Genomic DNA, 10,967 nt, shown 5'->3' with positions numbered 1-10,967 from the left:
CCATGCTCCCTTTGGGCGTTCAACGCCAGATTCATGCTTGTTTCTGGCGTTGAACGCCAGGACTGAGCATGGTCTGGGCGTTCAGCGCCAGCTTTGTTCCTCTCTGGGCTCTGCTTGTCCTCAGAGGGATTTTGAGTATCCTCTTGTTCATTTCTTGGTTTCCTACTGCTTTGAAGTGAGGTATTTAATGTTTTCCCACTTCTTAATTGAACTGCTTGGCATTCTTCTGTTATTTGTTTTGACAGTTGCTTTTCTGTCTGCTTTAATTGCACTTCCATGTTCCTGTTAGCCATTCTTGTTTCCTGTAATATTTCCTTGAATTCGGCTAGCTGCTGAGTTAGAAAATCTAATTGCTGATTGAATTCATTAGCCTGATCCACTGGACTGAGTTCTGCAGTTACTGTTTTAGCTTCTTCTTTCATAGAGGATTCACTGCTTAGGTACAGATGCTGATTTCTGGCAACTGTATCAATAAGCTCTTGAGCTTCTTCAATTGTTTTTCTCATATGTATAGATCCACCAGCTGAGTGGTCTAGAGAAATCTGAGCTTTTTCTGTAAGCCCATAGTAGAAGATGTCTAATTGCACCCATTCTGAAAACATTTCAGAGGGGCATTTTCTTAGCATCTCTCTGTATCTCTCCCAAGCATCATAAAGGGATTCATTATCTCCTTGTTTGAAGCCTTGGATGTTCAGCCTTAGCTGTGTCATCCGTTTGGGAGGGAAATAGTGATTCAGGAATTTTTCTGACAGCTGTTTCTATGTTTTTATGCTGTTCTTAGGCTGGTTATTTAACCACCTCTTAGCTTGATCTTTTACAGCAAATGGAAACAGTAATAGTCTGTAGACATCCTGATCTACTTCCTTATCATGTACTGTATCAGCAATTTGCAGAAATTGTGCCCGAAACTCTGTAGGTTCTTCATGTGGAAGACCAGAATACTGGCAATTTTGCTGCACCATGATAATGAGCTGAGGATTCAGCTCAAAGCTACTAACTCCAATGGAGGGTATACAGATACTACTCCCATATGAAGCAGTAGTGGGGTTAGCATATGACCCCAGAGTCCTCTTGGACTGTTCATTCCCACTTGCTTCCATATTGAATACAAGTTGAGAATTTATATGTTGAGAATTATTTATTTTATAAAAGTGGAACAAATAAAAATGGAATATATATAAAAGAAAAATATTCTGAAAATATTTTGTGAAAATTTTTTTTTTCGAAAAATTTGAAATTGGAAATTGAATTTTATATTAAAAATTTCGAAAAAGTAGTTTTAAAATTGGTTAGAAAAAAATTTTTTTTTTTGAATTTTGAATTTTATGATGAAAGAGAAAAACACACAAAAGACACAAGATTTAAAATTTTTAGATTTAGTGCTCCTTATTTTCGAAAATTTTTGGAGGGAAAACACCAAGGAACACCAAACTTAAAAATTTTAAGATCAAGACACCAGAAAAATTCAAGAACACCAAGAACAAAAGAAAGAACACCAAACTTAAAATTTTTAGAGAACTTTAAGAAAATTTTCGAAAATTATAAAGAGATTAACAAGAAAACACCAAACTTAAAGTTTGGCACAAGATTAAATCAAGAAAAATTATTTTTGAAAAAGATTTTCAGAAGTACTGGTGCTCCCTTATCAAGAATATAGCCCAATGCTTTAGCCAATTGGGAATAAATATGACACTTGATGCAGATATTCCAATTAGTGCTTTAAAAGGAACACAAGTGAAACAAGAAAAGACACAAAGCAAGAAAAACTCAAGATCAAACAAGAACAATAAGCAAGAACAACTTGAAGATTAATGAAGAACAAAAATCACAAGTCGAAAATTTTAAAGAAAAATATGAGATATGCGATTGACACCAAACTCAGAATAAGACACTAACTCACGAAAATTAGCAATTAATTAAAAGAAAAATAATGAATTTTGAAAAGAAATTTTTGAAAAGAAACTATCCTATCAATATTGATTTAATGACTCTATAATAAAAATAAGGATAAAAATAAAAATAAATTATTCCTAATCTAAGAAATAAAATAAGCCTTCAATTGTCCAAACTCAATAATCCCCGGCAACGGCGCCAAAAACTTGGTGGACGAAATTGTATCTCTTTATAGAATATGATAATAGAATATGGTCCAAGATCAACTTCGTTCAACTAACCAGCAAGTGCACTGGGTCGTCCAAGTAATACCTTACGTGAGTAAGGGTCGATCCCACGGAGATTATTGGCTTGAAGCAATCAATGTTATTTTATTAATCTTAGTCAGGAGGCTAATGAAGTTATTTGGATTTATTTGTAAGAGGCCAAACTACAAACTACTTAAAATTGTAAATTAAAATAATAGAGTTACTTGTTTATAAAGGATTGTGGAATATGTTGGAGTTTTGGAGATGCTTTGTCCTTTGACTTCAACTCTTCCTTGAAATCTTCTTCTCACACGCAGGTTCCTTCCATGGCAAGCTCTCTGTAGGGTGTCACCGTTGTCAATGGCTACCTCCCATCCTCTCAGTGAAAACGTTCCTATGCTCTGTCACAGCACGGCTAATCATCTGTCGTTCTCAATCAGGTTGGAATAGAATCCCTTGATTCTTTTGCGTCTGTCACTAACGCCCAGCCCTCAGGAGTTTGAAGCACGTCACAGTCATTCAATCCCAGAATCCTACTCGGAATACCACAGACAAGGTTTAGACTTTCCGGATTCTCATGAATGCCGCCATCAATCCAGCTTATACCACGAAGATCCTGATTAGGGAAGCTAAGAGACATTCATTCAATCTGATGTAGAACGGAGGTGGTTGTCAGGCACACGTTCATGGGTTGAGGAAGGTGATGAGTGTCACGGATCATCACCTTCTTCACAGTTAAGCGCGAATAAACATCTAGACAAGACAAGCGTGTTTGAATGGAAAACAAAGGGATTGTATTAAATCATCGAGACGCTGCAGAGCTCCTCACCCCCAACAATGGAGTTTAGAGACTCATGCCATCAAAAGTATGTAATTCAGATCTGAAAATGTCATGAGGTACAAGAAATGTCTGTAAAAGTTGTTTAAATAGTAAACTAGTAACCTAGGTTTACAGAAAAATGAATAAACTAAGATAATTGGTGCAGAAATCCACTTCTGGGGCCCACTTGGTGTGTGCTGGGGCTGAGACTAAAGCTTTCCACGTGTAAAGGCCTTTCTTGGCGTCAAACTCCAGGTTATGACGTGTTTTGGGCGTTCAACTCCGGATCATGACGTTTTTCTGGCGTTTAACTCCAGACAGCAGCATGAACTTGGCGTTTAACGCCAAGTTACGTCATCTATCCTTGCGCAAAGTATGGACTATTATATATTGCTGGAAAGTCCTGGATGTCTACTTTCCAACGCCGTTGAGAGCGCGCCAATTGGACTCCTGTAGCTCCAGAAAATCCATTTCGAGTGCAGGGAGGTCAGGATCCAACAGCATCAGCAGACCTTTTTCAGCCTAAGTCAGATTTTTGCTCAGCTCCCTCAATTTCAGCCAGAAAATACCTGAAATCACAGAAAAACACACGAACTCATAGTAAAGTCCAGAAATATGATTTTTGCCTAAAAACTAATATTATTTTACTAAAAACTAACTGAAACATGCTAAAATCCACATGAAATTACCCCCAAAAAGCGTATAAAATATCCGCTCATCACAGAGTAAAGCTGTTTATTGCAGAAATGAGTGCCCCCATCACTGATTAATACTCTAGGGGTACCAAATCTGTTGAAGATGTATTTCTGGAGGAATTTAAGCACTGTCTTAGTGTCATTAGTGGGTGTTGCAATAGCTTCCACCATTTGGATACATAATCCACTGCCACCAGAATATAAGTGTTTGAGTATGATGGTGGGAAAGGCCCCATGAAGTCAATACCCCATACATCAAACAACTCAATCTCCAAGATCCCTTGTTGAGGCATGGCATAACTGTGAGGCAGATTACCAGATCTTTGGCAACTGTCATAATTAAGTACAAACACTTGGGAATTTTTATAGAGAGTAGGCCAGTAGAAGCCATATTGGAGGACTCTTGTGGCTGTTTGCTCATGGTGCACGAAATTGTGATCAATACTTTTTAATACACAGAACAATCCCCGGTAATGGCTCCAAAGACTTGGTGCTCAATACCATGGCATAAACACAACTTCGCACAACTAACCAGCAAGTGCACTGGGTCGTCCAAGTAATAAACCTTACGCGAGTAAGGGTCGATCCCACGGAGATTGGTGGTATGAAGCAAGCTATGGTCACCTTGTAAATCTCAGTCAGGCAGACTCAAATGGGTATAGTGATAAACGAATAAAACATAAAGATAAAGATAGAGATACTTATGTATATCATTGGTGAGAGCTTCAGATAAGCGTATGAAGATGCCTTCCCTTCCGTCTCTCTGCTTTCCTACTGTCTTCATCCAATCCTTCCTACTCCTTTCCATGGCAAGCTTATGCAAGGGTTTCACCGTTGTCAGTGGCTACCTCCCATCCTCTCATTGGAAATGTTCAACGCACCCTGTCACGGCACGGCTATCCATCTGTCGGTTCTCAATCAGGCCGGAATAGAATCCAGTGATTCTTTTGCGTCTGTCACTAACGCCCCGCCTTCAGGAGTTTGAAGCACGTCACAGTCATTCAATCATTGAATCCTACTCAGAATACCACAGACAAGGTTAGACCTTCCGGATTCTCTTGAATGCCGCCATCAGTTCTCGCCTATACCACGAAGACTCTGATCTCACGGAATGGCTGGCTCGTTTGTCAGCGAGCACTCGGTTGTCAGGCGATCAACCATGCATCGTGTATCAGGAATCCAAGAGATATTCACTAAGCCTCAGATGCTTGTAGAACAAGAGTGGTTGTCAGTCACTTTGTTCATGAGTGAGAATGATGATGAGTGTCACGGATCATCACCTTCATCAAGTTGAAGAACAAGTGATATCTTGGACAAAGAACAAGCGGAATTGAATAGAAGAACAATAGTAATTGCATTAATACTCGAGGTACAGCAGAGCTCCACACCTTAATCTATGGTGTGTAGAAACTCCACCGTTAAAAATACATAAGAACAAGGTCTAGGCATGGCCGAATGGCCAGCCTCCCAAATGATCTAAGATAGCATGAAACTCAAAGATAGCTACCAAGATTCTTAGATGAAAAAACAATAGTAAAAGGTCCTACTTATAGAAAACTAGTAGCCTAAGGTGTACAAAGATGAGTAAATGACATAAAAATCCACTTCCGGGCCCACTTGGTGTGTGCTTGGGCTGAGCAATGAAGCATTTTCGTGTAGAGACTCTTCTTGGAGTTAAACGCCAGCTTTTATGCCAGTTTGGGCGTTTAACTCCCATTTAGGTGCCAGTTCCGGCGTTTAACGCTGGAATTTCTGTAAGTGACTTTGAACGCCGGTTTGGGCCATCAAATCTTGGGCAAAGTATGGACTATCATATATTGCTGGAAAGCCCAGGATGTCTACTTTCCAACGCCGTTGAGAGCGCGCCAATTGGGCTTCTGTAGCTCCAGAAAATCCACTTCGAGTGCAGGGAGGTCAGAATCCAACAGCATCTGCAGTCCTTTTCAGTCTCTGAATCAGATTTTTGCTCAGATCCCTCAATTTCAGCCAGAAAATACCTGAAATCGCAGAAAAACACACAAACTCATAGTAAAGTCCAGAAAAATGAATTTTAATTAAAAACTAATAAAAATATACTAAGAACTCAACTAAAACAACTAAAATCATACTAAAAACAATGCCAAAAAGCGTATAAATTATCCGCTCATCACAACACCAAACTTAAATTGTTGCTTGTCCTCAAGCAACTGAAAATCAAATAAGATAAAAAGAAGAGAATATACTATAGACTCCAAATTATCAATGAAACTTAGCTCCAAATTAGATGAGCGGGACTAGTAGCTTTTTGCCTCCAAACAGTTTTGGCATCTCACTCTATCCTTTGAAATTCAGAATGATTGGCTTCTTTAGGAACTCAGAATCCAGATAGTGTTATTGATTCTCTTAGTTAAGTATGATGATTCTTGAACACAGCTACTTATTGAGTCTTGGCCGTGGCCCAAAGCACTCTGTCTTCCAGTATTACCACCGGATACATACATGCCACAGACACATAATTGGGTGAACCTTTTCAGATTGTGACTCAGCTTTGCTAGAGTCCCCAATTAGAGGTGTCCAGGGTTCTTAAGCACACTCTTATTGCCTTGGATCACAACTTTATTTCTTTCTTTTTCTTCCTTTTTCTCTTTTTTTTTCGTTTTTTTTTTCGCTTGCTCCCCTTTTTTTTTTTGTATTCACTACTTTTTCTTGCTTCAAGAATCATTTTTATGATTTTTCAGATCCTCAGTAACATGTCTCCTTTTTCATCATTCTTTCAAGAGCCAACAATTTTAACATTCAGGAACAACAAATTCAAAAGATATATGCACTGTTCAAGCATACATTCAGAAAACAAAAAGTATTGTCACCACATCAAACTAATTAAGCTAGTTTTAAAGATGAATTCGAAATCCTGTACTTCTTGTTCTTTTGTGATAAAAACAGTTTTCATTTAAGAAAGGTGATGGATTCATAGGACATTCATAACTTTAAGTCATAGACACTAAGACACTAATGATCATAAGACACAAACATGGACAAACACAAAGCACTAAAATTCGAAAAATAAGAAAATAAAGAACAAGGAGTTTAAAGAACGGGTCCACCTTAGTGATGGCGGCTTGTTCTTCCTCTTGAAGGTCTTATGGAGTGCTTGAGCTCCTCAATGTCTCTTCCTTGTCTTTGTTGCTCCTCTCTCATGATTCTTTGATCTTCTCTAATTTCATGGAGGAGAATGGAGTGTTCTTGATGCTCCACCCTTAGTTGTCCCATGTTGGAACTCAATTCTCCTAGGGAGGTGTTAATTTGCTCCCAATAGCCTTGTGGAGGAAAGTGCATCCCTTGAGGTGTCTCAGGGATCTCATGATGAGTGGGGTCTCTTGTTTGCTCCATCCTTTTCTTGGTGATGGGTTTGTCCTCATCAATGGGGATATCTCCTTCTATGTCAACCCCAACTGAATAACAGAGGTGACAAATGAGATGAGGAAAGGCTAGCCTTGCCAAGGTGGAAGACTTATCCGCCACTTTGTAGAGTTCTTGGGCCATGACCTCATGAACTTCCACTTCTTCTCCAATCATGATGCTATGAATCATGATGGCCCGGTCTAGAGTAACTTCAGACCGGTTGCTAGTGGGAATGATTGAGCGTTGGATAAACTCCAACCATCCTCTAGCCACGGGCTTGAGGTCATGCCTTCTCAATTGAACCGGCTTCCCTCTTGAATCTCTCTTCCATTGTGCGCCCTCTTCACATATAACTGTGAGGACTTGGTCCAACCTTTGATCAAAGTTGACCCTTCTAGTGTAAGGATGCTCATCTCCTTGCATCATGGGCAAGTTGAATGCTAACCTTACATTTTCCGGACTGAAATGCAAGTATTTCCCCCGAACCATAGTAAGATAATTCTTTGGATCCGGGTTCACACTTTGATCATGGTTCTTGGTGATCCATGCATTGGCATAGAACTCTTGAACCATCAAGATTCCGACTTGTTGAATGGGGTTGGTAAGCACTTCCCAACCTCTTCTTCGGATCTCATGGCGGATCTCCGGATATTCACCCTTTTTGAGTGAAAAGGGGACTTCGGGGATCACCTTCTTCAAGGCCACAACTTCATAGAAGTGATCTTGATGCACCCTTGAGATGAATCTATCTATCTCCCATGACTCGGAGGTGGAAGCTTTTGCCTTCCCTTTCCTCTTTCTAGAGGTTTCTACGGCCTTGGATGCCATAAATGGTTATGGAAAAACAAAAAGCAATGCTTTTACCACACCAAACTTAAAATGTTTGCTCGTCCTCGAGCAAAAGAAGAAAGAAGAGAGTAGAAGAAGAAAAAATGAGGAAGAAAGGAGTGGCTTATGTATTCGGCCAAGGAGGGGTAGAAGTGGTGTGTAAGTTGTGTGAAAATGAAGGTGTGAAGGAGGGTTTATATAGGAGAGGGGGGAGATGGGGTTCGGCTATTATGGGTGGGGTGTGGGAGGGAAAGTGGTTTGAATTTGAAGGGTGAGGTTGGTGTGTTTTATGAAGGATGGATGTGAGTGGTGAAGAGAAAGATGGGATTTGATAGGTGAAGGGTTTTTGGGGAAGAGGTATTGAGGTGATTGGTGAATGGGGAAAGAAGAAAGAGAGAGTGGTGGGGTTGGTGGGGGTCCTGTGGGGTCCACAGATCCTGAGGTGTCAAGGAAAAGTCATCCCTACACCAATTGGCACTCAAAATCACGTTTTGAGGCATTTCTGGCGTTAAACGCCGGGCTGGTGCCCATTCCTGGCGTTTAACGCCAGGTTCTTGCCCTTTTCTGGCGTTTAACGCCAGTCTGGTGCCCCTTTCTGGCGTTAAACGCCCAGAAGGGTGCCAGACTGGGCGTTAAACGCCCAACTGCTAGCCTCACTGGCGTTTAAACGCCAGTAAATTCTTCCTCCAGGGTGTGCTATTTTTCTTCCTGTTTTTCATTCTGTTTTTGCTTTTTCAATGGATTTTGTGACTTCTTATGATCATCAACCTACAAAAAAAACATAAAATAGCAAAAGAAAATATATAAAATATAATCATTGGGTTGCCTCCCAACAAGCGCTTCTTTAATGTCAGTAGCTTGACGGAGGGCTCTCATGGAGCCTCACAGATACTCAGAGCAATGTTGGAACCTCCCAACACCAAACTTAGAGTTTGAATATGGGGGTTCAACACCAAACTTAGAGTTCGGTTGTGGCCTCCCAACACCAAACTTAGAGTTTGACTGTGGGAGCTCTGTTTGTCTCTGATTTGAGAGAAGCTCTTCATGCTTCTTCTCCATGATGACAGAGGGATATCCTTGAGCCTTAAACACATAGGATTTTTCATTCACTTGAATGATCAGTTCACCTCCATCAACATCAATCACAGCCTTTGCTGTGGCTAGGAAGGGTCTGCCAAGGATGATGGATTCATCCATGCACTTCCCAGTCTCTAGGACTATGAAATCAGTAGGGATGTAATGGTCTTCAACTTTCACCAAAACATTCTCTACAAGTCCATGAGCTTGTTTTCTTGAGTTGTCTGCCATCTCCAGTGAGATTCTTGCAGCTTGTACCTCAAAGATCCCTAGCTTCTCCATTACAGAGAGAGGCATGAGGTTTACACTTGACCCTAAGTCACACAGAGCCTTCTTGAAGGTCATGGTGCCTATGGTACAAGGTATTGAAAACTTCCCAGGATCTTGTTTCTTTTGAGGCAATTTCTGCCTAGACAAGTCATCCAGTTCTTTGGTGAGCAAAGGGGGTTCATCCTCCCAAGTCTCATTTCCAAACAACTTGTCATTTAGCCTCATGATTGCTCCAAGGTATTTAGCAACTTGCTCTTCAGTGACATACTCATCCTCTTCAGAGGAAGAATATTCATCAGAGCTCATGAATGGCAGAAGTAAGTCTAATGGAATCTCTATGGTCTCATTTTGAGCCTCAGATTCCCATGGTTCCTCATTGGGAAACTCAGTGGAGGTCAGTGCACGCCCATTGAGGCCTTCCTCAGTGGCGTTCACTTCCCCTCCTTCCTCTCCAAATTCGGCCATGGTTATGGCTTTGCACTCTCTTTTTGGATTTTCTTCTGTATTGCTTGGAAGAGTGCTTGGAGGGAGTTCAGTAATTTTCTTACTCAGCTGTCCCACTTGTGCCTCCAAATTCCTAATGGAAGACCTTGTCTCAGTCATGAAACTTTGAGTGGTTTTGATTAGATCAGAGACCATGGTTGCTAAGTCAGAGGGGTTCTGCTTAGAATTCTCTGTCTGTTGCTGAGAAGATGATGGAAAAGGCTTGCCATTGCTAAACCTGTTTCTTCCACCATTATTGTTGAAACCTTGTTGAGGTTTCTCTTGATTCTTCCATGAGAAATTTGGGTGATTTCTCCATGAAGAATTATAGGTGTTCCCATAGGGTTCTCCTAGGTAATTCACCTCTTCCATTGAAGGGTTCTCAGGATCATAGGCTTCTTCCTCAGATGAAGCATCCTTAGTACTGCTTGGTGCATTTTGCATTCCAGACAGACTTTGAGAAATCAAATTGACTTGTTGAGTCAATATCTTGTTTTGAGCTAATATGGCATTCAGAGCATCAATCTCAAGAACTCCTTTCTTCTGACTTGTCCCATTGTTCACAGGATTCCTTTCAGAAGTGTACATGAATTGGTTATTTGCAACCATTTCAATTAGCTCTTGAGCTTCTGTAGGCGTCTTCTTCAGATGAAGAGATCCTCCAGCAGAGCTATCCAAAGACATCTTGGATAGTTCAGAGAGACCATCATAGAAAATACCTATGATGCTCCATTCAGAAAGCATGTCAGAGGGACATTTTCTGATTAATTGTTTGTATCTTTCCCAAGCTTCATAGAGGGATTCACCATCCTTCTGTCTGAAGGTTTGGACTTCCACTCTAAGCTTACTCAATTTTTGAGGTGGAAAGAATTTTGCCAAGAAGGCATTGACTAGCTTTTCCCAAGAGTCCAGGCTTTCTTTAGGTTGAGAGTCCAACCATATTCTAGCTCTGTCTCTTACAGCAAAAGGGAATAGCATCAGTCTGTAGACCTCAGGGTCAACCCCATTAGTCTTGACTGTGTCACAGATTTGCAAGAACTCAGCTAAAAACTGATGAGGATCTTCCATTGGAAGTCTATGGAACTTGCAATTCTGTTGCATTTAGAGAAACTAATTGAGGCTTAAGCTCAAAGTTGTTCGCTCCAATGGCAGGGATAGAGATGCTTCTCCCATAGAAGTCGGGAGTAGGTGCAGTAAAGTCACCCAGCACCTTCCTTGCATTGTTGGCATTGTTGTTGTTTTCGGCTGCCATGGGTTCTTCTTTGAAGAATT

At 40.7% G+C, this 10,967-nt stretch overlaps 1 non-coding gene across 1 annotated transcript; it reads left to right on the top strand.

Annotated features, from left to right (window-relative positions):
• Positions 1-10,433: 10,433 nt before the first annotated feature.
• On the top strand, positions 10,434-10,541 carry LOC130953781 (small nucleolar RNA R71). Its single transcript, XR_009075942.1, has one exon. It is a non-coding gene; the product is annotated as a small nucleolar RNA R71 (small nucleolar RNA).
• Positions 10,542-10,967: the final 426 nt, after the last annotated feature.

Source organism: Arachis stenosperma, chromosome 9 (assembly GCF_014773155.1).
Source record: "Arachis stenosperma cultivar V10309 chromosome 9, arast.V10309.gnm1.PFL2, whole genome shotgun sequence".
NCBI lineage: Eukaryota > Viridiplantae > Streptophyta > Magnoliopsida > Fabales > Fabaceae > Arachis > Arachis stenosperma.
This window is presented reverse-complemented; position numbering and strand designations above follow the sequence as displayed.